We start from the raw sequence: 23,019 nt of genomic DNA on the forward strand, positions 1-23,019 counted from the left end.
ATTGAAAACTCTGAGCCAGACTCTTGATCTCCTTCATGCTGGGGTAAATCTGCAGTAGCTCTACTGGGTGATGCAGAGCTCGGTGCGGCTCTGAGCTCTGGTCATGCAAACCTATAGCATGAGCAGTAGTGGTGGTAGCACAGAGGGACACAGCTGAGTTTTCTGTGTATGATTTATTTTCCATCTCTCTCTGAGGTCTCAGCAGCTCTGCAAGGCCAGGAAAACACTTCCAAACCTGGGAAAGGGAAACCTTTTACTTTGCCAGTGTGCAGGAGGATTCCCATTGAGGAGCAAAAGCGATTTGGTTCCAGCCTCCCATCAAGTCAATGGGATTCGTGCACCTCAGCCCATGAAGGTCTTTGGGAAATTCCAGCCATGAAGGTTAATTATAAGCTTTTAATTAATCAGACATTCACTGTGGGCTGAAGTGGCCTGGCTGACTGAGCACCAGCCCGGGAGGCCTGTAATTAACACTGCTGGTGCCTGGGGAGCAGAGCAGCACTGAGGCAGCCTCAGGTCTCACGTGCTGGGTGGACTATATAGGATGGTGCTGGAGATGCTACAGGGCCAGGGCTGAGACTCAGGCTGCGCAGAGCGTTTGTGCCATCGGTGCTGAATGTGGTGCATTCTGCAAGTGGGCTTCACCCAGCTCCCCAGTTGTGAACAAGAGATAGTATTTAGCAGGAGAACAGGTTGTAAAACAGGTAAAAAGAAACTAGGGGTTTATTATAGCTTATGCACTGAAATACTACAATAAATTGGCAGCTGGAATTAAAAATCCAAACTGGCTAGCTTTGCAAAGCTTTTGAAAAGAGTCTTCTTAACTTAAAATTGCTGAAAAAATTGAGGTAGCAATAAATGACATATCTAAACTTTTTTTCACAAGTGTAAATGATAATTACTGAGCTACACAAGAGTATATGATCTGTAGGTGTTCTCTGGCCAGTTAAAGAACAATTGTTTGGCTGGTACTCCAGAGATACCTGCAACAGGGAGGGACTTGGCTGTCTGCCTGCAGAATATGGTCTGAGAGAGAACTTCTGGCCTCCCTCAAACTGATGGCAAAGTAGCAGTGACTTCAGGGGATCTGGAATTTCTCTCAAATAATGTTATTAGCAATGTTTCAATCCTCTTTAACTTAATAAAAACAAAATGGCAGGACTAGGGAGAGATGCTGATGAGGTAAGAAAAAAGCCATTTCATTTCTCCCAAAATTACAGGAACTCTTTTTTTCCTTTGAATATATGCTGCATTTCTTAATAAGAGAGAAAAATATGACATGGGAGAAAATAAATTTCAGGTGATGTACTGAAACATTTTTAACCAATTTATGGAAGCTGGATCCAAAAGAACTCTGAAAACAATATGAGGTCAACAGAAGAAAAGGAGATAAATATCCCCATTCCTGGAGGATGCCTGTTTCTTTAAGCAGCTGTTTCTTGTCTCTGAGGTAACAAAGTTGTCATGTGATGCATCTGTTACCATGGCAATAATCTGTAATTGTGCAGAAAATCCACCAAAGTAGCGTGCAACTCCTTAGTGAATTGGACAGCGAGAAAAATCACCCCTGTACAAGCCTTGAATTGATGATGTTGTGAAACTGCATTGGCCAAGTCAGCCCGGTTTCACCTCCAATGAATCTCCTGTATGTATTTGCTGTGGTTCTGGTGTCTAGTTTTTGTTTGGTCTTTAAATATGTCCCTTGCTCACACATTCATGGCTGGTAAATGGTGTGCACCTTAGTGCGCACTTGCGCCTCCCCCGTCGCATTCAGGGCACCTTATATAAAGTAAAGGATCTCGGCACTCCACTGTTTTGGCCAAAGGTTCAAGAACTGTAACTACTGAGCCATTCTTTTCAAGCACAGGTGATAAAATGGCATTAAATTTTGTACCCTGCTACACTTGCAATAGGAACAAGGTTCCTATATTTATTTTATCTCAATCTTCCAGTGGGGCAGCCTCCAACATCTGCATTGTCTCTGTGTCTTCATCAGGATGAGTCATTCCAAAGGTACCTTGGGAACAACTCCCACACACACTCATGCAGTATTTTTATTTATATATAATATATAGATTTAAATAAATCTGCTAGCAGGCCAAGTTCAGTATCCTTTAAAACCATCTGAAAATAGCAACACAAAAGGATGAGAAGATGAAATCTGCAAAACTTTCTTCCCTGCATTAGTCATAAAATAAACTGCTGGAATTTACAAAGAAAATCCTTGAGCATTTTGGGTCATCTGCTCATGATATCATAGGGCTAAAAGTGCTTGCTACTATCCAAATCAAAACGCCAGAGATATCTCATGAGAATATGCCTCGTGGGCAAATCCCAAAAGGAGAACATCTGGATTTAAGATGCCATTGCCCTGTACTTAACCCTAAGCCACTGAGAAAAATGACTATTCTGCTCTCACTCTCTCTATGTTATTAGTAAATATTTATACTATACAAACACCCAAAGGCCTCAAATAAGAGTAGACTTCCATCTTGAGGCTTGTGCAGGCCTAACAGAGGGATGAATCCCCCTCTGCTCTGAAGAGCTTGTTTGTTATTTACTTTTCCTTTCAGCTACAGTGCCATAAGCTGCCTCATGCCCAACAGCTGACTGATTTCATGTTATTGGCCATTAGATGAGGCCCTCGCTCCTCCCATAGGAAAACACAAAAGGTGTTGTGTTCAGTGGTGTTAGTTCAACTGAGGCAGCTCAGAATCAGTGAAAACTCTTTTTAAATCGTGCTCACACCAGCAGTCCCACCTTCAGCTTTGCCTACCCAGGTTCTAATATAAGCCATTTATCTTGAGTTAATAACATAAAACTGCTTTGTCCTCCCTTGTAGTGTAGAAGGTGTTAGACTGATGTGGATGATTTGGTACTGCATCACACTGACATTCAAGCCTAAAACCACACCTTCTCACAGCATGGCGTTTGCAAATGAATAGATTGGGAGTTTCCCCCACCCTGCCTGCTCTTTAAGGCCAAAATGAGTGCCTCACCTGCAGAAGTGGGGCTATATCTGAGGTTGGAAAGACCTTACAGAAAGCCATTTGCTCTCTGGCACGTGCTCTACCAGCTGAACTCAAACCCACTGAGTGGACAATCTGAGATCTGCCTTCCTCCACACAGTTTTAAAAGATGTATTCTGACATCTTAGTTGTGGGGCCTCATCATATCATAACCTGAGCCTCCTGCAGCCATTCCTGAAGGGGAGAGGTATGACCCTAGTGTAGAACAAAAGTAGCTTCCAAACTGCCACAGGACCTTTTTTCATCTAAAGAGTTTGCCTCCAGCCTCCTTCACTTGGTGGTTTCTGATGAGATGAAAACAACCCAGTAACACCCCGGATGAATCTCCCCTTGCTGAGGATGCTCCCCATTTGTGCATTCCTCAACACATCTGGCAAAGGGAAAACAAAATTAACGTAATTAATTGAAGTAGGGCCTGGGCTGGGCTTCTTCACTTTTTTCAACAAGGACCCAATCAGAGCTGTGTACCTGAGGGACCTGAGCTTATAAGGGCTTTGGGAGGAGCAGGAGGGAGGTGGAAGCTGGTTTTGAAGTTTTACTTCTGCCTGGGCATGGTATGACTGGTGTCTGAGAATTATATATCATTGTTATAGCTAAATTCCTTTTTCCCTGGGGAAGCTGCAGAAGAGGTAGGGGAGTGGTATGCAATGGATCTGGGAGCCATGCAAGGGAAAGGGCTGACTTAGAGCACAATAAAGCTGGGTCTTCCTGTGGTTCTGAGCTTGGCCCTGTAATAGTTGGCTCTGTTGCGAGGGTCTGCTGCTCCTCTCTTATCTCTTTGCAACTTTCCTGCTGCACATGCCTTTTACCTCACGAGTCCTCCTCTAGATGACTCCATGTGTTCTCCCTGCCTTGTGAAATAGGAAAGCTGGTGTGGCCACTGTGGGAAGCCAGGAAGCTGCGGCTGAAGCAGAGCTATTCTGAAATAAGTGCTTAGGAATGCTGTGACCTCTTGCCTCACTGAAGCACACTTTGGTTTCTTTTTTTCAGAGAGCACGTACAAAGAGCTGTTCGTACATAGCTTTAATCTGTTTGCACACATACACAGATTCAACCAGGGCAGGTGGAAAGGAGAAGGGATCACTGCTCTGCCCATTTTAGGTGTTTGAGACTCTAGACAGCTGTGACAAACTGCAGTCTTTTTGCTACCTTAAAAAAACATAATGGACCGCTTTGGTAATTTTAGCTGTAAATGCACTTCTGCTGTATCATAGGACAGTGCTTGAGTATGAGAAAAGAGAGAGAAATACTAGAAGCGCAGAAATAATGTGGTGACAGGCCAGAGAAAAGCTTGTAACACACCCACAGAGTGTTTCCTGTGGAAACAATATTCTCCTGGTTTTGTCCAAGATGCTCTTGCTTGCCTGGTTTAAGAAGTAATTTCTCAGAGCTGTATTTTAGATGTTCAGCTCTTGTAAACTCTTCACAGTTTAATACATTGCAGCTTTTCTGCCGGCCAAGTTTGAGTCACTGGTTTAAAATTGCGCCCATCACCACAGTCATCAATATCACTGTTAACTTCCCATCTCCTCTCATCCCAGGCACTACCTAATGATCATAACCTGTGATCCCAGTTTGTGCAGCGTCGATGACTAAAGAAGCTTGTTGATCTCAGTCTTCCCCTTTATTTGGACAAAGCAGATAAATAAGGTAAGTGGTATGTGTATAAAAGTGAATTTAGGTGAAGTCTCATGAAATCTGTGTGGGCATTGCCTGAAAAGAAAGATGAAAACTATGATGAAAAGTGTGGAGCATGGACCTGAGGGAGGGATGGCACTTGGGGAGGGTGTCTGCTGGTGTGCTACTACTGCTGTATAATGGGAACAGAAGCTTAGAGGCTCTTTGCAGACTGCAGTGGTTGCTGGATGTAGCTGGGAAGGAATTGTCTCTTGGATGATGTTACTAGGGTCACTAGGATGTAGCATGCAGTATAGCTCACGGGGTAGGACCTCCTAAGGAGGTCTCACCCGCTGAATCCTTGTCCTGAATGGGGCTTACAGGGCTGATGGCGCTCAATCTCTTGTTGCAATCACAACACAGCAGTAGTGGACATTTCACTGCTAGTGGCATACCATGGGGTGCAGTGCAGGCCCTGTGGGGTGCAAAAGCTTGAGTGAGGGATGCAATGCTTTCTTCCAGTCTCAAAGTCTGTGAAATGGAAATTGACGGAAAACTTGATTCAAACAAGAAGTTGAGTTGTGGCTGTGTTAGGCTTTACATGGTTGCTTGATGATCGGTAGATATTGGTGGGCTGTGAGTCGGGCTGTGTGCTGGAGAAAGGTTTTGGGACCTTTTAGCACCAACACAGTAGAAGGCCCTGCTGGTAGCTAAATGCTGTGGTGTGAGGAGGAGCCTGAAAGGCCAAAACTGAGCTTTGGGAAGCTTTGGTGTTTGTGTAAAGCCAAGTGGGGGTGCACTGAATGGAGCTGGGGAACAAAGAAGACCTTAGGTTGTTTAAGTCTTTTAACAGAAATCTCAAAGAGCAACAGCTATCACCAGAAACATTTCACACTGAGTCAATAAAACTGATCCAGTTTTTGTTCAAAGAAACCCCTTAAAACTAACAATTCAAATCCTTTAAGGGAGCCAATACACAGGCTTGTCTTTCCATAGGGCTTACTGGCATTTTGCTCCAGTTACTTTCCATGCCTTGTTGAAAGGGATGCTGCTTTTCAGGCACATATTTCTGGTATACATCTTCCTAAAAGCTTTTGGATCTGTATGTAATCTGAATGGTGGTGGCTAAAATAGTCCATATGGCTGCACATCCACAGAATGTGGGGATGGATATCTTAGGAGGTCATCTTGTCTCTCACTCTGGGACACTCATTCTCCTCCAAAGGCTGAGCAACTTGCTCAGTTACAGATGTAACTGAGCATTACATCTGTCCCTGCTGGGCTTGCCATGCACTGCTGGTTGGGACAGCAGGAAAGGACAGAGCTGCAAAGTCTTGGGAGAGGGAGTATATTTCTTCTCCCACATCTATCCACCTACAGATATAGATGCCTACACACATCTCTACCTTCCTCCCACCTCCCTTTCTTTCCAAGCCCTGAGATTTGGACATAATGTTTTTATAGTGCCTCAGAAATCAATCTGTTCAGTAACTTGACTGAGAATAAGTAATGCAGCTATATACTTCTGAACAGTTATATGTGCACGATCTGTTTGTACGATATCCTACAGTCTTCCTAATGTCTGGTTCTAGCCAGTTGCTATCAGCCCTGTGGTTTTATAAGCCCTAAATTAATTCAGTTTTTAATGCAGGGGAAAAAAAAATACAGCCCCAAAAGCATAACATTTACAGGCATTTTTTGTGGGAGTGGAGACAGGAGGCCAAGTTCTGCTCTCAGACAGAGTCCAGCCTTTGCATTTTTGGGTGGGCCTCTGAAACCATATTTTTTCCTTAAGTGGCCTCCTTTTCAGCCAAACTAAACTGATTCCTGTCAACTATTATCACTCCAGTGTTGAATGGGTTTGGCATAGAAACCTGCAGGAGGGACGACAAGATGGCTTTTTGGGATGCTTTTCAAATACTAACTGAACTGTTGTATATGCAGTGTTCATGTGTCCCTTGGCTTTTAGGAAGGAGGAGAGAGCGATAGGGTGGTTTCATGTATCTGGTGGCTTAGCCTGCCTGTTTTCTCACCTGGTGTCCATCAAGTGCTGTGCTCAGTGGAGCTAAGCAGAGATAACTTGCTTACCCATTAGGCTGCAGCATAGCAGGGTCCCTCCCTGAGAAGCTTTTTCAGTGCAGCTCTGAACATGCAAGAGAGAAACTCTATGCTCCAAAGCCACCTGCTCAGGATCAGCAGAGACTACTAAGGGTGGATTTTTATTGAGCACATATGAGACAGAAGACGATCCAAAAGCACGAGGCTCATTCAAATCTCTCCCTAAGAAAACCAACCATCTAGAAAACCACTACCACTGAGGCAGTTGCTAACACAACTGGCAAACCCCTCAATAACAAGATACATTTCTGGGGAAACCCAAACCCTTGTTATCCACATGCGGTTTACAAGAGGGTTGACCAGCTGCTGACTTGCTGTTGTAGCCAAATTACCTGCTTACTATCATGCTATCCTTTGTATTCTCATCCCAGTTTGGTGTTCAACCTCTTCTCCCGTGCTAAGACTCTAAGGTGATAGTGACACGCTGAGGGATGAGACCTGTCCTTAAATATTTTGAATTATAACTGTCCTGAATAATTTGCATCAGATCACCAAGGCCACTGAAAACTTCAGCAATGCTAGCACAGATACCACATAGCAGTGGTCCTGTTTGGTCTTCAATGGAACAGAAGTGCATTCACAGGAGAAAGAGAGGCAGCAAACCAGATACTGCTTATACTTTGAGTCACTGAGGGGTTGTAGTTCACATATGGATGAAATTTGGCTCTGGAATAACATAATGTAGTTATAAGTGAAATAAATCTGGTCCACCACTTCTTTTCCTGCCTGTTATGTTTTAAAAGACAAACTATCCTTGCGTTACATATGCACATAAAACATGGGTAGTTGAAATGGGTAACTGTGTAAGGCTCTGAGTAGGACTTGATGGGTTCTTTTGGCCAAGCCTCACTTTCTGGAAAGGATCAGAGTGAACAGACACATCTCCTTGTAGAGATCCTGCTAAACTGTGACTGGTAATGGTGTGGCAGGAATTCAGATCCTGCAGAACTGCATATACGTTTCCACAGTTATTTTTCTGTTGTTACCAAACACTCAGAGAAAGGCTATGCTGTGGTCATATAGACAGGAAAATGACATCATGCTTAAAACCACTAATCCAAAAGCTTTGGAATCTGAAAGACAAACTGTATTCTAATTAGGACAAAAAAAAAAACCAAACCCCAATGACATTTGAAATGGAGAAATTTCTTGGATTATTATTATTTTAAAATCTTCCCCTGGCTTCCCTTCCAGCCAGAGCTGTGACAAGTGCATTGGAGCTGATAATAAACACACACCTCTGAGGTCACAGCTAGGATTTTTAATTTAAATAAATAAATAAGGATGAATTTTCCAGTCTCCAGGGAGCCAGCACTCAGGAGCATGCAGCACAGAGTGCTCTGCAGGGTCAGTGTGGAAGATGGGGGTTTTTTGCTGTTTAGCATAGATGTTTTTTTCCATTATATGAAAATACAAAACAGTCTAAGTCTGTACTTCTCCTCTCCGAGGTTGGTAGGTGGTAACAACAGGCTTTGGGATGGTGATACTTTGCATGGGTTATTCACTGCGTGGGAAACCCCAGAATTACTCACAGCAGGCACGCTGTTTTAGGAGGTCAGCAGATGTGACCAGCTCATCCTGCTATGGATGATGACAGCTGGCTAGAGAAATGTTGAAGAAACCATATTCCACCAGCTGCTGGGTTCTGCAGGTCCCAGTGCTGCTGCACCTCTTGGAAATGAGTCAACTTTTTTGGTGGGGGGGAAACAGGGTGGAGGAATCCCAACAATGTTAAAATCTACTTATCGACACACAAAAAAGAAAAAAAAACAAACCAACAAACAAGCCTGTTTCTTAATCTGAAACAAATTTTCCCTTAAATTTCTTAGCATTTTGTGGGAGCTAAGTGGAAATTGATTGAAGCAAAAATTAAATATTTTAATCCCCAAAATCTGCTTTCCTTTTTTTCTTAGAAACTTCTTTTGTAGAAAACTGAATTCTGGGGGGAGAAGAGGGTGTAGTTACTTAGACAAGACAGCAACACTTTGAACTCCTAATTATAAATTCTTCAGGAAATGCATCTTCCATCCTGAAGCCAGGTCACTTCATTTCCTACTTGAGTCTAAGTAATTGCTCAAATACAACATCTTCACCCCCTCCCCAAAATGAGGTACCTGTAATTCCCGAAGATGCATTGCAGAAGCTGGTGTCTACAGAGACACTTGAACCAATGCTGTATGTCATCCCCACTCAAGAAAATCTGTTTGAGTAGCCCTTTGTTTTTGCATGCTCAGTTACACTGCAAGCTAAGCAAACGGGCTCCCCGTCCTCTGCCTCTGCTCACTTTACCGCTGTCCACATCTGGAGTATAATATAATGAGAATAGTTATAGAGGCTGTTGCAAGGAATCACCTGCTATCATGCACCTGCCAACAGGGTGGATTAACTGGCTGCTTCTTTTAGGAATGGAATAAATCCTGACATATTTTGAAAATGTACCCTCGCTTGCTTCTGAGTTTCTGTTCTGCTCGGTTTCACCTCGGTCATAGCTGGTTTTCTAAAAGTGCCACTATTCATATTGAATTTGCACCTTGCAAGCACCTGCAGGCTGATTGCTTGGCATGGACTGTTCCTTATTGATTTTTTTTTCCTTTTTCTTTTGTGTTCTGCTTTGTTTTATAACATTTTGTGGTGTACACAGCAACTTTACGGGTACTGGGCTAGCTTACTAATTGGTTTCACAACTCTGAGTATGGAATTAGCAGGGTCTTTGCTGGTGCTTGCTTATTTCTTTTTCCCACGGAAATGAAAGCAAGAAGCAGCGTGATAATGTTATAGTACTAATCGTTACTTCCTATGACTGCCTTTCTGCAGGCCACCAAAATTATTTAGCTGCTGAGAGAGGGCAGATCGCATGAGGTCCTCTAGACTGAACATTTCATGAGGCAGAGGAGGTTTCTTACAGTGTCAGTGGAGAGAGAGCAGGAGCAAGGCTGGTCCAGTATTGGCTATTAGGTGCACAGATAGCTTTGATGGCCAGTGCAGGAACTTCAGCTGTGCCACTGTGATAAAAAGTAGATCCTTAGTTCCAGGTGAAGGCTATGGGAATCTTTCAGTGGGTGTTAGTCCATTTTGAATCAAAATGCTCAACTTATTATTTCTTCTGTGTTTTTGCAATATGTGAGGTGAATTTTCAGAGGTCCTTTGCTATGATGTGGGAAGGGATGGTGAGACTGTACTGAGACTGCCCAGACTTGAGGCAGACCCATGCCTGTTACATTGCCCCTCAGCAATGAGTTGAGTTCAGTCTCGTTACTTCCAGATAAACAAGCTGTCACTCCCCAGTGATTGCTGCTCCAGTTCTGACATCAGTCTTAACTGCTTTTTCTAACCTTGTCTAAAGCAGACCTTTTAAAAAGTGAAAAACAGATTTCTGCATGTATAAATTACAATTAAGTGCTGAAAATACTTATACCTATGTATTCATTTACTACAGTTACTGTTTTGGAAACTAAACATGTCCTGACAATATTATGTCTCCAACTTTGACTTATGTAGCTGGTCGGCTTTTCTAGAGATTATATAAGAAAATAAATGCTAGGATTTTATCACTAGTTTACTTTTGCCATCTCATAATGACAGTGGTGTTTGGTTGTGGGGAACAAAAGTCAGATGAAATAAGACATCTTTGTAATAGCATATGCTGTTCTTCATGGTACTTAAGACACACACTAACAACAATAAAACAACTTTAGGTGAAGGGCCAGTGAATGAGAACACTAGGCTTCATTCTTTTTCCTTCAGAATAAATTCCCCTCTGTCTGCAAGCATCTCATTTGCTGTTTGTACAGAAAGTCCTTTGTTAGTCATTTCTCATTACAGCCATTGATAAGGCTTGTCCAAAAACATGCCAAAGTGCTTTTGTAAGTTAGATATTTTACCTCAAGAACCGACAGCTAGTAATCATACAGTGGGTCTCTCTTAAACTTTTTCACTGTTGCCTTTTTATTTAGATAACGTTACTGTGATACTTACAGCAAGTGAATAGTATGAATACTTCAGTATGGTGTTTGATCAGAAAAGCAACTAAGAATGTTTTAGGAAGAAAACTTCACTTTAATTAACATGATTTCAAATATTACTACTTGTACAATATAAATGTCTTGTATTGTAAAGATACTTGTTTTCAATGAAAACAGTATTGAAGACTGGAGCAAGTTTTTTCTGTGTTCCTAAGGCACAGTCACAGCAGAAAACATAATGAAAGAATAGATTTTCTCGCATTTATATAACTTTAAGAAATATGTATGAAAATATTAATTGTTCACTTACATGTTTGTCTATCTATGCAAAGTAACTTCTCCTCTAAGTCTGATCTTTCTTGAAAACCTTTGCACATTTGTTTGCAATTTGCAATTCCGGTACTTTCCAGTATTGTCTATCCATTGCCAGTCTAAAACAAGCAGTGATATGGAAAAATGATTGTTGGGAATGGTTGTTAGCTATTTCTCATAACACTAAACAGTACCAAATGAAATGATTGTGCAACAGGCTGTAAACAAACAGAATCTACTTTTTCGCACAATGCATAATTGAATTGTGGAACTAGTTGCCACAGGATGTTTTAGATATCTGAAGTTCAAGAAGCTCAAGAAGCAACCAAGCAAGTGAATGGAAGCAAAGGTCTCTAAAGGGCTATTAAATGAGATGACGCAGATGTAGGCTACAGCTCAGGAAGTCCTTAAACCACAAATTGCTTGAAATGGAGAAGATATGGAGAATTTCATACTTGTATCGTTTCTTATATGCTTTCTCCTAAATACCCATTACTAGCCATTTCCAAAGACAGGATACTGTATTGGACAGGCCTTTGATATGACCTAGTCCAAGCTTTCTCGTGTATGTCTGTTCCCCTTGGGGAGCAAAAGAAGGCACATCCTCAAGCACATGGAAAGGAGTAGGGGGTTTCATTAAGGTTAGACATAAAGTTATTTTTTTTCAGATTGACTAGTAAAAAAAAGGAAATAAAAAAAAATCTCCTTTTATCATATAAGAAATCTGTGAATCTGTGAGTCTCCAACTGCCAAGTACCTTGGGCTCTGCTACCTCCTGTAAGTTCACTCCTTTGGGGAGAGAAAACTGAAGGATGTTGTATATGAGGTTGGAAAATGTCTACCTTCTTGATAAAAGCCTTCAACAGTAGTGTGTGTGTGAACCACAAGTGGAAAAATATGGTGTGCTGTGCTAAAAGCAGGTGACAGCAGTCATTATCTCTGCTCCGGTGGACATGTTGCGACATGGAGTCCTTCAGGTCCCAGCTAAAGTCAGGTCCCAACTAAAGTCAGGTTCCATTTACCACATAGCATATCTGTCTCCCAAGGGTTTCCTTATTACCAAAGCTAACCATAGGCTGAAAAAAGAGATAAGGAAATATGTGGTTCTTTTCCTTACTTCAGAAATTTTAGTCTGGGACTCAGAGAAATAAAGTTACTTTCAGGAGTATTGGATTCTACTCCTTTTTTTGGGGGTTGGGGGGGTTAGGGAACATGAGACGTTTTCTTTGGCAGTGGGCATTTTACAAAATCCCAGTTTGTGATGCAGAACAATAAAGATGGTATTTGTTTTTATTTATTTTTACATAAGACCACGTATCTCACTTGAAGAACCAAGACAGGTGCATCAGACTTCCATCCATTCTATCTTACACTGACCTTAAAGAGACAGGTTGTGGGAAGCAAAAGACTTTCTCTCCTGAAAATAAATGTTAAGCTTTCCTCACTGGATACAAAGCAAAACAGTTATATTTTAGCCTCTAGCTGCCAAGGACACCTATGAGCATTTTCCTACCACAGACATTTTGTAGGCAATGTGGAAAACACGTCAAATGCCAAAAGCATTAAGAGAAGGAGCCAATCATGAATAATTCATTTGGAATTCACTATAATGACATTAGCCGTAATGAAACCTAAGCTGGTATTAACATGTGGGTAATAGGTACAGTACTTCCTGAGGAATCGCTCTTTATTAGGAGAGTGTATTAAGGAGAGCTTGGAAAAGGGATACCATTTCTACCATCATGGTCTCCTCATCTAGGGATAGTGGTGTATAATTGTCTCCAGGATAATTACAAGCTATGTTGGCTATGGTCAGTTATGATGTCTTCAGCCTCTTAGTTTAAAAAAGAAATTGCTTACAAAATGACTACATGGCAACTGCTTTGAGCAGCAGCATGTATGCCAGAGAAGTGCTAGTTCAAAAGAATAAGTGATCTGATCAAATTGCTGTTCCTTTCTTGCTGTTCTTCCAACAAGCTTCCTTGCAAATGAGGTGTTTTTGTGTTTGCTTCACAGCTGCTGGGAGAACAAAAGAGCTGCTTGTTGCATGAAAAGAGAGTTGATGTTTTGGGCTGGCTTTTGTCCTGACTGGTCTGTAGGAGGGTAGAGCTTGGGGTCCCCAAAAGGAGGTGAGATACAGCTCTGGCATACTGGGTGCTCACATGCAGTAGTTCACACTGTGAGTAATTCACCACCAAAGGAAAAACCTGTACTGTATAACTGTATAATGAGGTGATCCAGAATCAGTCAAGTCTTTAAGGATGTGCTTATGCTCTGTTGAAAGCCTGTGATGATCAGGTTTGGGTTTTTCCTTAGACTTTGAAATGACTGAGCAGTAGGTGTGTCTTTGGAGTTGAGTGCTCTTCAACTGGGACTGTGTAAGTAGTAATCAAAGGCAGAGTCGACAAAAGCAGAGTCAAAGTAAATGGTTCACAGGCCGCTCTAGTTGAAATATGTATGCATGAAGTTATCAGAGTCAATCCACAGGCAAGATGTGAATGATTCAGAAAAAGGCATGAGGAATAAACCATTCATGTTAAATAATTTGCTTTGCTTTAGCCAAGACTGGTCTAAATCTCAGCCTTGTCCAGTCACGTTAGACCAGTGTGAACTCTTAGTTCACTGAGGGGGCAGGCTTACAGTACAGACAAACAGTCATCATCCCTTCCATTGCTGTAATCTTTATGCAACGACCGCAGAGCCCTTGCTAGAGATGCCCTGAACTGAGAAAGCAATCTGCTCAGCTAATGAACATCCTGTAAAGTATAATTATGAGACCTTTGCCTCATGAGGTGGAACTAATTAACCAAAACACTAAAATCACAGTAAAAGTTAGCAAAAGTTGTTTAATACAATCAACCCCTCCAAGGTGTGCTGTTACATTATCACACATGTAATTGTCAGTGCACCAATGCACACAGCTCAGTGGGCAAGGCTAGGAGGACGTCACCATGATATGTTGCTGTCTTCCCTGCTGCATATTATTTTTGCTTACTGTACACCAATAAATGCAGCTCTCTTTCTTCAGTGTAAGAACTTGCAAAATAAAGGATGGAGGAAAGAAAAGTATTGTTCCTCTTTCCTTTATTTTCTGACACCAGAAGTATAGGTCTGAAAAAAACAAAGGGCTTGACATTTACCATTCATAAATTCTGAAGAAACAGAGATCCAGCCTCTGAAGCTGCGGGAGAGAAAGAATACAAAGTTCATCACCTGCTGACACTTGTCTTGAAAAGAGAGTGTCAGAGACAAATCCAGCCGGTTAGGACTGAGTGCCCAAGAGAAGTGTCAGGTTCCAGATCTTTTGCAGCATGAATAAGATAGGTCATCTATTGTGAGCCCGCATAGATGCCAGGACCTGCACGTGTCTGGAGACTAAAAGGAAAAAGGCTTTTTATCCTCACTGAAGATTATGACTCAACTGGGCTTGGTAAGGAACCTGCAGTCATCACAAGACTGCCCCTCAACCCACCCTGTTCCACAAATACCCAGGGGCCATCAGCATGAAAATCAAACAGGTCTGCTTTGATGTTTGCGTTGTTTTCTTTTTAAGAGGATCCCAGGTTATGCTGTGTGTCAGGATATTGCTCTCCCTGCAAATGATAGAGAAGAAAGAGCTCTCTCCAAGATCATTCAGAACACCTCAGTAAGATCCTGCTCTAAAAATTGCTCACAGAGGAGTTTATCCCTATTTGTTAATCATAGTGGCATCCTACAGAGATAAGTCTCTTCGAGGTAATTTATATGCTTTAGGTCTCTGATTTCTGATCAACCTTCTGTTCACATCAGGAAACTGAACTTGTTTGGAGGTAACAGACAGGTCCTGGGTGGATTTCCCACTTCTGATGAGACTGTGTGTGCAAGGGACACCCTGACTTTATGCTCAAGAGCCCGCTGTACCAGTGCCCAGGGTGGCCAGTGACTGCTGCCTTCTATGTGTCTATAGTAACACAGAATTTTCCAAGGAGAGCAGAAGAAAATATGTGTATCTTTTGATCCCAAGCACTGACCTATGAGTTACATGAAGCAAACACAGGTGCTTCAGGGAATTCTAGTTCATGTTATTATGAAGTACTGTTTTACCTCTGTTTTACCTTCCTCACCTTCTCTGTTAATGATACAACCTATCCCCTGGGGGATTTAAACTTATCAATGTCAGTAAATCCAGGTAATTCTGATGTTAGTTTTAAACTTTACATTGTCAGTTATGGCATAATCTTTTACTAGATGGTTGTATGATATGGGCAGGGTGTCCTTTGGCAGATGTAGAACCTGGGTGGGGTTTGTTATGGAGTAAGAGCAAATGAGGATTTGAACGTCCTTTCTTTTGAATGCAAAATCTTCTTTCCATTCCCATAGGAACCTGCTAGAACTTTCTCTCTGTTACATTCATTTTGCTTAGCTCAGATTGGACTAAAATGCTTGAGATGATTACTTAGTAGTTGAGACCTACTACTGATTACAAAAATCACATGTGCTGTAAACAACTTTAATTCCAATAACTTTAAGCGAAATAATTAGTGGTTTAACTCACTGAGTTTCACAACAACTTTTTAAAATAGGAATGACTTTCCCAATTTTACAGATGTTAATTTGTGGTGTACAGATCGTGATTTACTGATGGTGAGACAGTGTATGTGTAGTAAAGCCAGAAAATGGTTCCAAAACTCTGACGAGGACATGAACAAGCTGTCTCAACAGAGAAATCTTTGTACCAAAACCAGAGCTCAGCCAAGCATTATTTTGGTGTGGGTAAGGAATTGTGTTTTATTACATTTGTCATTTTATGAGGAAAACTAAGAAAAAGCAATCAAGAACATTATTTTAAAGACAAATTTTCATTTTGACTTTTGAGAATGCTTATGTTAGTATTTTCCCATTTATCCCAGTGACTGTGTTAGAATGAATTTTACTTTGAAAGCTGGAATCTTGTTTCCTTTTTTCATGCCCATAATTTCCAGAGACTACATTATTTATATTTGTTTCTTGTGCTGAACTACTCTATGATTTCTTCTCTGCTTCAGGAGCTACCATATGTCTCCGTATGATAGATGTTAAGAAAAGATATTTTTGTAGTGTTCTGTTGAAGTTGAATACGATGTCTGAAGACAGTGTGATGTACATTTAAGACTGGATAATGGTGAATACATTTATGCTTGTGAAAACAGCAGTACAAGCTGGTGTTCTGTGTAGAACACTTCCTTTACATTGGTAGTACTTGGTTTGTCTCCTGCTCCATTCTTATGCCACGCTAAGCTTCTGGTCTTTTTGGTCCTGGAGATCTGAATTTTGTGGTAAGCCAATACTTATGGGTTGGCTTTTGGTAGATTTACTAGATGCTTCAAATATGGACTTCCACGTGTCCTGAGAAACTGCATTAGGTGGTCCAATGTTTTGCTTTCATTCCCAACTTTCAAGACAATGTGTTGTCCAATACATTAGGCAGGTAAAAAGTTTGCTAAGAAAGAATGTGGCAAATCCATGAGGAAATGTATAGGTCAGTGTGGGAAGAAAAATTTGGGAGACTCACTCCAGAAGTGGAGACATTTCTGTCTGTGGAGTGTTACTGTTATTTTTCTAGTATATCTCTTAAAAAGTGTTTTGTCTTTTTTACATGAAGCTGTATATATTGTAGTTGATGCCCTGTAGGATATTGTTTTGGGTACAGTGCTATATGCTCTACAAGAGTGTATATATCACTTTATGCATTTACTTTGGACATCTTTTTATTTATTCATATTTTTTGGAAAATGACGTTTTCCTGCCAGCTAAGAACTGTTGGTTTCTCATACTTCAATGTTGCATTCATGAGATTTGAAGAGAAGCATTAAACACTGAAGACAGTGTGCTGAGTTCTAGTAAAACTTACAGTGCAAGTTCACACAATTTGCATGAGCATGATTAATTTTTCAGTTAATGATTCTGTTTGTTATGCTTACAAATTCCACATGTGCTTTGTATGCAGCACACAAGCAAACAAAATATACATATGGCAGTGCTGAAAAAGCATACGTATATGCAGTATGTTTAAGGATTTTGAATGGAATTCCTGGGAAATTTGCTTGGTAGTATCATGGGCAAATACAAAATATCTGCAGGGGCCAGCTCTAAGCTAACGTGGTTCCAGGCAACTTGTCAATTGCAAGGAAGAACAGTAAAGTTACACACTTCAGAAGGTATCTTAGGAACAGATAACCATGTGGCAAAGCTGCATTCGTTTGGAATATTACCAGAAACAGAGAAAAGGCGCAAGCATAATCAAATATTTGCTCTGCTGTGTATTGTATGCCTAATGGACCACACAAGATTTTACCAGAAAATCCTATTTCACAAATGTTTTAAATCCACAAATGCCTGGTGATGACATAGCCATAAAATACAGCTTTTAAAAATCCTCTATCAAGGGGATAGGTTCTCTGATGCATTATATCAGCAGCATTGATTTAAACAATGAAGAATTGATTATAAAATTGGATTCCAAATTGAGCTCTATGAGTAAATCCAGATCTGCCCTCAATCCTCAGTTTGAGCTGAAAGATCTGGACTGTGTTTGGTTTGGGAAACAACCTCTGGTTATTTGGTGAGGTCCTGCTGCCACTGTTAGAGATGTCGTTTACATAAAATTAAATGAAAATGAATCCAGGCAGGGTTTAAGAGAAATCAAGTTTGGCTGCATGGAATGTACAGGATATAGGTATCCTTCCAGCACCACCTTTTGTAACACATGTGTTTCTAACACCTTGATGTGTGTTTAATGGTTAAATTTAGGGAAATACTTTTCTGTATCGGTGGAGAATGACAGCTCTCAAAACTTTACATTTCCACTGTTGCAGCTACCTTCCTTCTCAGTGCTAGCTCTGACAGACCACAGAAAGGGAAGACATGGAAAGGTCAGGGATGAAAAGACAAAACTACAATGTGCCAATAGAGCACATTGCTTCCCAGAGCCATGGGCTGTCGTGCAGGTGGAGAAATTCCACGAGTTCCACCAATACCAGTGGAGCTTCCCAGCTTCCACTCCTTAAGACCACAGCATGCATGTTTATTACACAATTTCAGCTCTGGTTCTTGCACTGGTTCTGTAAAAGCTCCTCTCAAAGGTAAAGTCATCAGTGTGATTCTCAGGTTCCTCCTGAGCAATGATCTCCTCCTGTAACCTGTTACCTTTAGATGTAGAGTGCTTTGTTTGTGACAGCTGGCTGCATCAAAACTGCTTGTGTGACATTTTGCTGCGTGAATCAAGTCTTTTAACAGTTGGTATGTGGTATTTGGTTGCAGTTATGTTTGTTGCACAAATTTTAGTTTGCTACATTCAAAATGCTTCCCCTCTTTTCTTTGGGTTCGTGTATTCCCAACTCCTCTGTGCATGCTCTTATTCAAGAGAAAAGGTAGAAAGTCTTTTAACTAATATGGTTTGTTGGCATGACCATGACCCCATGCTTTGGGTGGGAAACTCTTGTTTTGTAACACCAATAAAGCAAAAGCTGCCATTCTTGGTATCCCAGGCAAGACCAGATGCTGCAAAAACTGACTTACCCCCTTAGAAAGGGTAGCCTTACTCCTGTTGGGAGCTGTAGGAGAGAGTCTAGTCCTGCCAGCCCCTCCTTTCATGCATCTCTAACAGGTAAGAGTGACCTTGGCAACCCAGATGAAAATCTGGTAATCAGAAAGGTTTTATTCATCTTTGCTGGGCTCTGGATCAGTTTGGCATGAAGAGCCCCAGGGACCTGCTCTGGTGTGGTATAACCAGTCCCATGGTAGCTTGGGGAAATCTACCCTTCTCTCTCAGAAGCAGACAAACACAGTGGACCTTTTGGACTTCTGCTCATCTCCAGGTGTGTGTTGCCAGTGCTTTGCCATGCATAGTGCTTTGGTAGCAATACAAGACTCTGCCAGTGTTGAAAGACAGGAACTCATTCCTGACCCCATGAGTCAACCTCCTATGTCATGGAGCATGTGGTTTTATCACCCTTGCTATTATTTTACCTTTCAGCTGAGTAGTTACAGGTACCATTAATCTATAAAATAGATGTAGGCAGACAGGAGGACGTCATGTAAAGTCTGCAGAGACACGAAACCAACAGACACAAAAAAAAAGAAAAAAAGAAAAGCCAGCTTGGAAACATGACCCCCACTTTTTAGACTCGTGTGCTCCAGGAAAATGATTTATTGTTGGCATGTACCCATGTCACACTGATACTCAGGACAAACTAAAAGTCACAGTAGTCACTCAGGCCCTTGCTTCTGTCATTGTATTTTCAGATATTTCAAGGAATGAGGTAATGACTTTAAGATCAAGGTCATTTTCAGCTGCATCAATTATTTCACTTTCTCCTGGCAAAAGCATCTGCATACCTCTGCACAATGCTAACTACCAGGCGAACGTTTCCCTGGAAAACCTGTTCTCTGCCATACAGAGTGCCTGGTTCATACATTAAATTAGTTTAATCATTTAAGCTTTTACTATGTAACTTAGAACTGGCATGCAGGAACACTGCATGTTACCAATTTAATGTATTTAAAACAAATTTAAGTTAGTTCCAATATACTTAGTCACAGCTATACAAAAGAGAGACCCCATATTTCAAATAACAAGGCTTCAGCAGAGAGATGACGTTAGTGGTGGGTAATAAGCTGAACTATCTATCAAGATATCAAGTATGAAACAGATGGTGGAAAAAATGGACCAGGTACATTTACAAGCCTTTTAACATGATCACCCATTTAATACACCGCAAGGTCACAACTTGATGTCTTAGACATGCAGTCTCCTCTTCAGCTAGAAATGAAAGCAGGGTTTAAAAAAACAGGAGTGTTACAGAAGACTTTGTGGGGTTTACCCAGTGTTTCTGGGAAGGGAAAATGGCCCATCATCAAACCTTACAGATCTTTGCTTGCCAGCATCAGGTCTTGAATACATGATTTGTAGACCTGCATCCATTGATTCCGCCAGTGGTTCAGTACATTAGGAGTGATTTGCTGTAACGATTCAGCTCTGAAAAATTTATTCCCTTCCTTTAGGACAATAATTTTGTGGGTTGGGAATGTCCTTGGTTGTACCTTGTTTTTTTATATTCATAAAGATCTGGGGTTAATCAGTCAAATATTCCTATCTCCTATCTGTTCAACCACTGTAACTCAGTCATGTAAATGAGTGCTTACCAGCTGGCCATGAAGGCCATCCCTCTCCTTAATTTGTAGGGGACTCTTTTACACCCCATTCTTGAATTCTGACACAATATAACCTGGCTATGCACATACTTTTACACAGCATAGTTTAGAATGTTAAAGAGCCTCTAGTAAAAGTTACACTTTTAGTTAAAGCCTTCATTCTGGTAGCTGGGGAATTGATGTCAGATGGAAAATGATTTCCCAATGGCTTGGGCTTCTAGCAAAAGTCTTCAACTTTTATGTAGATAGTCTTTGAAGTTAGAAATTGTTGTTAGACTATCAAATATTGTTTGAGGTGTCACTCATTTTTTTTCTCTTCCCATTATGGGAATGGGATCTTAGCAAAGAATTATTGTGGTAGAAAATGAATGTATGACTGACACTGGAAAAAAGGTGTTTACGGGGCATATACATGGGGAATTGTTGTGGAATCTGGACCTGTCAATATATCTCGGTTAATTCTCCAAGTGTCTGGTTTCTCACTCAAAGAAGGCAGGGTTAAACCTCCAAAGGCACAATAATTGAATATGTCATCCATGGTGTGGAATATTTTCTGAAATATCTTTCTGCTGGTGTAATTTCATGTTGCTGATTTATCTGAGTCACACCCGTTGTTTGAAACAGGGGGTGTGACTGCCTTTTGGGCTGTAGTTGGCTCCATCTCCCTAGAAAAATACACTTCCTTTCCCTGTTTTCTGGCCAGCTGTGCTGTACACGTACACGATCTCTGGCCTCCCACCTCCTGTTTTCTGGCCCTGCGCAACTCTTCCACCACTGTTTTTTGTCTGAAGAAGAACTGAGCATGGCTTGGGCCGATAGGTGGCACACAGGGAGCTTTTAAGTAGGCTGAAAAAAAAGGATACAAAGAGAAAATGAAAATAATAATACTCCAAATACCACGGAAAAGTTTCCAGTTCTGGGTTAGTTGGGTTTTTTCCCCATCCTCTGGCTTTGTATTTTTTCCTTTGCTTTTGAAATTCCAACTGGGTCTTGCTATCCAAATGAGTCATTAACACTATACTGCGTGTCCAAAAGTGAATACGATCCTTCTGTGCAAATATCTACATGACACAGTGCCTTAAGTACTTCTGTCACGTGCATTGCTTTAGCATCTCAGGCCAGATACCAAAATTCCACTCTGCTAGCTAAACCCTCCTGTCCTAAAGAGCTCACCAGTGAAGTATGAAATGAGAAATCAGATTGTACAGGCAAGCAGAAGAGTACAAGTTAAAAATGGAATAGTGGTAATCAGCATGATAGACCTTAAGAATATTTGAGTTAAACAACAACAACAACAAAATCAAAACTGAGTTTTAGGAGCTTATAAGTTACCCTATTGCAGCAAACATCTGAAGATTTACAAGCTCTAGGGAACATTCAGTTGCGCTGAAATCCTTCAAAGAATGATGGTTTGGATTTTTACCAGTGTTTCAAACTATCTTCAACATCTTAATCCTTCCTAAATAGAGCTGGATCTTAAAGCAATACCTCCAGGAACAGAGGGTTTGATGACCTTTCCTTTGACTGCTGGACTGTTGGACTCTGATGGCCAGTAAAAAAAATGCACAAGCCACTCCGCCACATAATGGAGATGCTTAAATTCAGACCGACCACGTCATGACAGGAGAGTTGTATAGAGGCTAGCTTAAATCTAAAAGAAAACCTGGGTCTGGGTAATATTATCCCCGTAGAACCTGAATCACAAATACTCAAGTGCAGTGCTGGAGTATTCATGCCATCCTTGGTGAGCCTCCTTGGGAGGGAGTGCAGCCAGGCTCTGTGTATTTTCACATCTCTAAAAGCACAGGAGACAGTCAATAAAAAAGGGATGGCTGTCTTGAGATTACCCCCCCTCCTCTATGTTCTGAAGGCAACAGAACAGAGTGGATTGCGAGCAACCTGCTTGCCTTGGGTGCAGATGGCTTTAATTGTCATTCCCAGATGTTCTGCCTCTTGAAGGTCAAATTCACCTTGTATAAATCGGGCTGGAACCATCCAGAGAAAGCACAGACATTTTATTTGAAAAAATGTAATAAAAGTATGTCCTTCTTTCTTGTTATTTCCTTCCTTGTAAATTTAAAGGGAACAGATTGAGAGGGAGGCCTGGCTGGCACAGGTCATTGTTATGGGATATAGGGCTTTTGTCTGGAAGATGCGTGTTCAAATCCTGCTCTGTGGTGAAAATATTGTTATATTTTGGCTGGTGTAGCTCAGCTGTTAGTATTAGTCCAGGATTTTCACTGCTGCATTTGACAGCGTCACTTTTTAAACATGGCAATACAAAAGCCATGCTCAAAAAAGAATTGTTAGATGAAGCATTAGTTATGTCAGGACATGTGTCATTAAGGCCAGACATGCAAGGAAATCAGTGACACCTTTGCCTAGTCTCTGCTTGTTTTGTAGTGGTGTAGGTCACTTTGGTCTTCAGACTGACATGTTGTGCATCTCTCACAAATGTACCGATGTCCATCCTTTACTTTGGCTGTTCATTTCTCCGCCTAGTCCTGTAGGAAGTCTGGTTCCTCAACTCACTCCATTGGGGTTGAAAAACCTTTCTCTTCTGTCCAGCATAATTTATTAGTAGATAGACATACATTCACTTGGTTTTGTGTCAATAATGCACAGTGTATTTTTTAAGTGTACTGTAATTAGGTGGAAACATACTGTTATGTCAGGCATCACCAGATGGGGCTTTTACACATAGTCTGCAAGGCTCCTTTTTTTTTTGGTAAGCGCATGTGCAAGCTTTGGCTCTGCGGAGGACGTACTGCAGAGCTGTTTTCAGTTATTTATGCATCTGTAGAGGCAGC

At 41.2% G+C, this 23,019-nt stretch overlaps 1 long non-coding RNA gene across 2 annotated transcripts; it reads left to right on the forward strand.

Annotated features, from left to right (window-relative positions):
• Positions 1–1,512: 1,512 nt before the first annotated feature.
• On the forward strand, positions 1,513–21,828 carry LOC134157960 (uncharacterized). 2 transcript variants are annotated; one of them, XR_009962556.1, is made up of 3 exons: positions 1,513–1,645; positions 4,571–4,679; positions 21,677–21,828. It is a non-coding gene; the product is annotated as an uncharacterized LOC134157960 (long non-coding RNA). The 2 variants fall into 2 exon arrangements; XR_009962555.1 differs by lacking the exon at positions 1,513–1,645 and adding an exon at positions 3,493–3,658.
• The last annotated feature ends 1,191 nt before the right edge of the window (positions 21,829–23,019 follow it).

Source organism: Pezoporus occidentalis, unplaced genomic scaffold, assembly GCF_034315485.1.
Source record: "Pezoporus occidentalis ecotype Australia unplaced genomic scaffold, CSIRO_AGI_Poc_V1 ctg124, whole genome shotgun sequence".
Classification (NCBI taxonomy): Eukaryota; Metazoa; Chordata; class Aves; order Psittaciformes; family Psittacidae; genus Pezoporus; species Pezoporus occidentalis.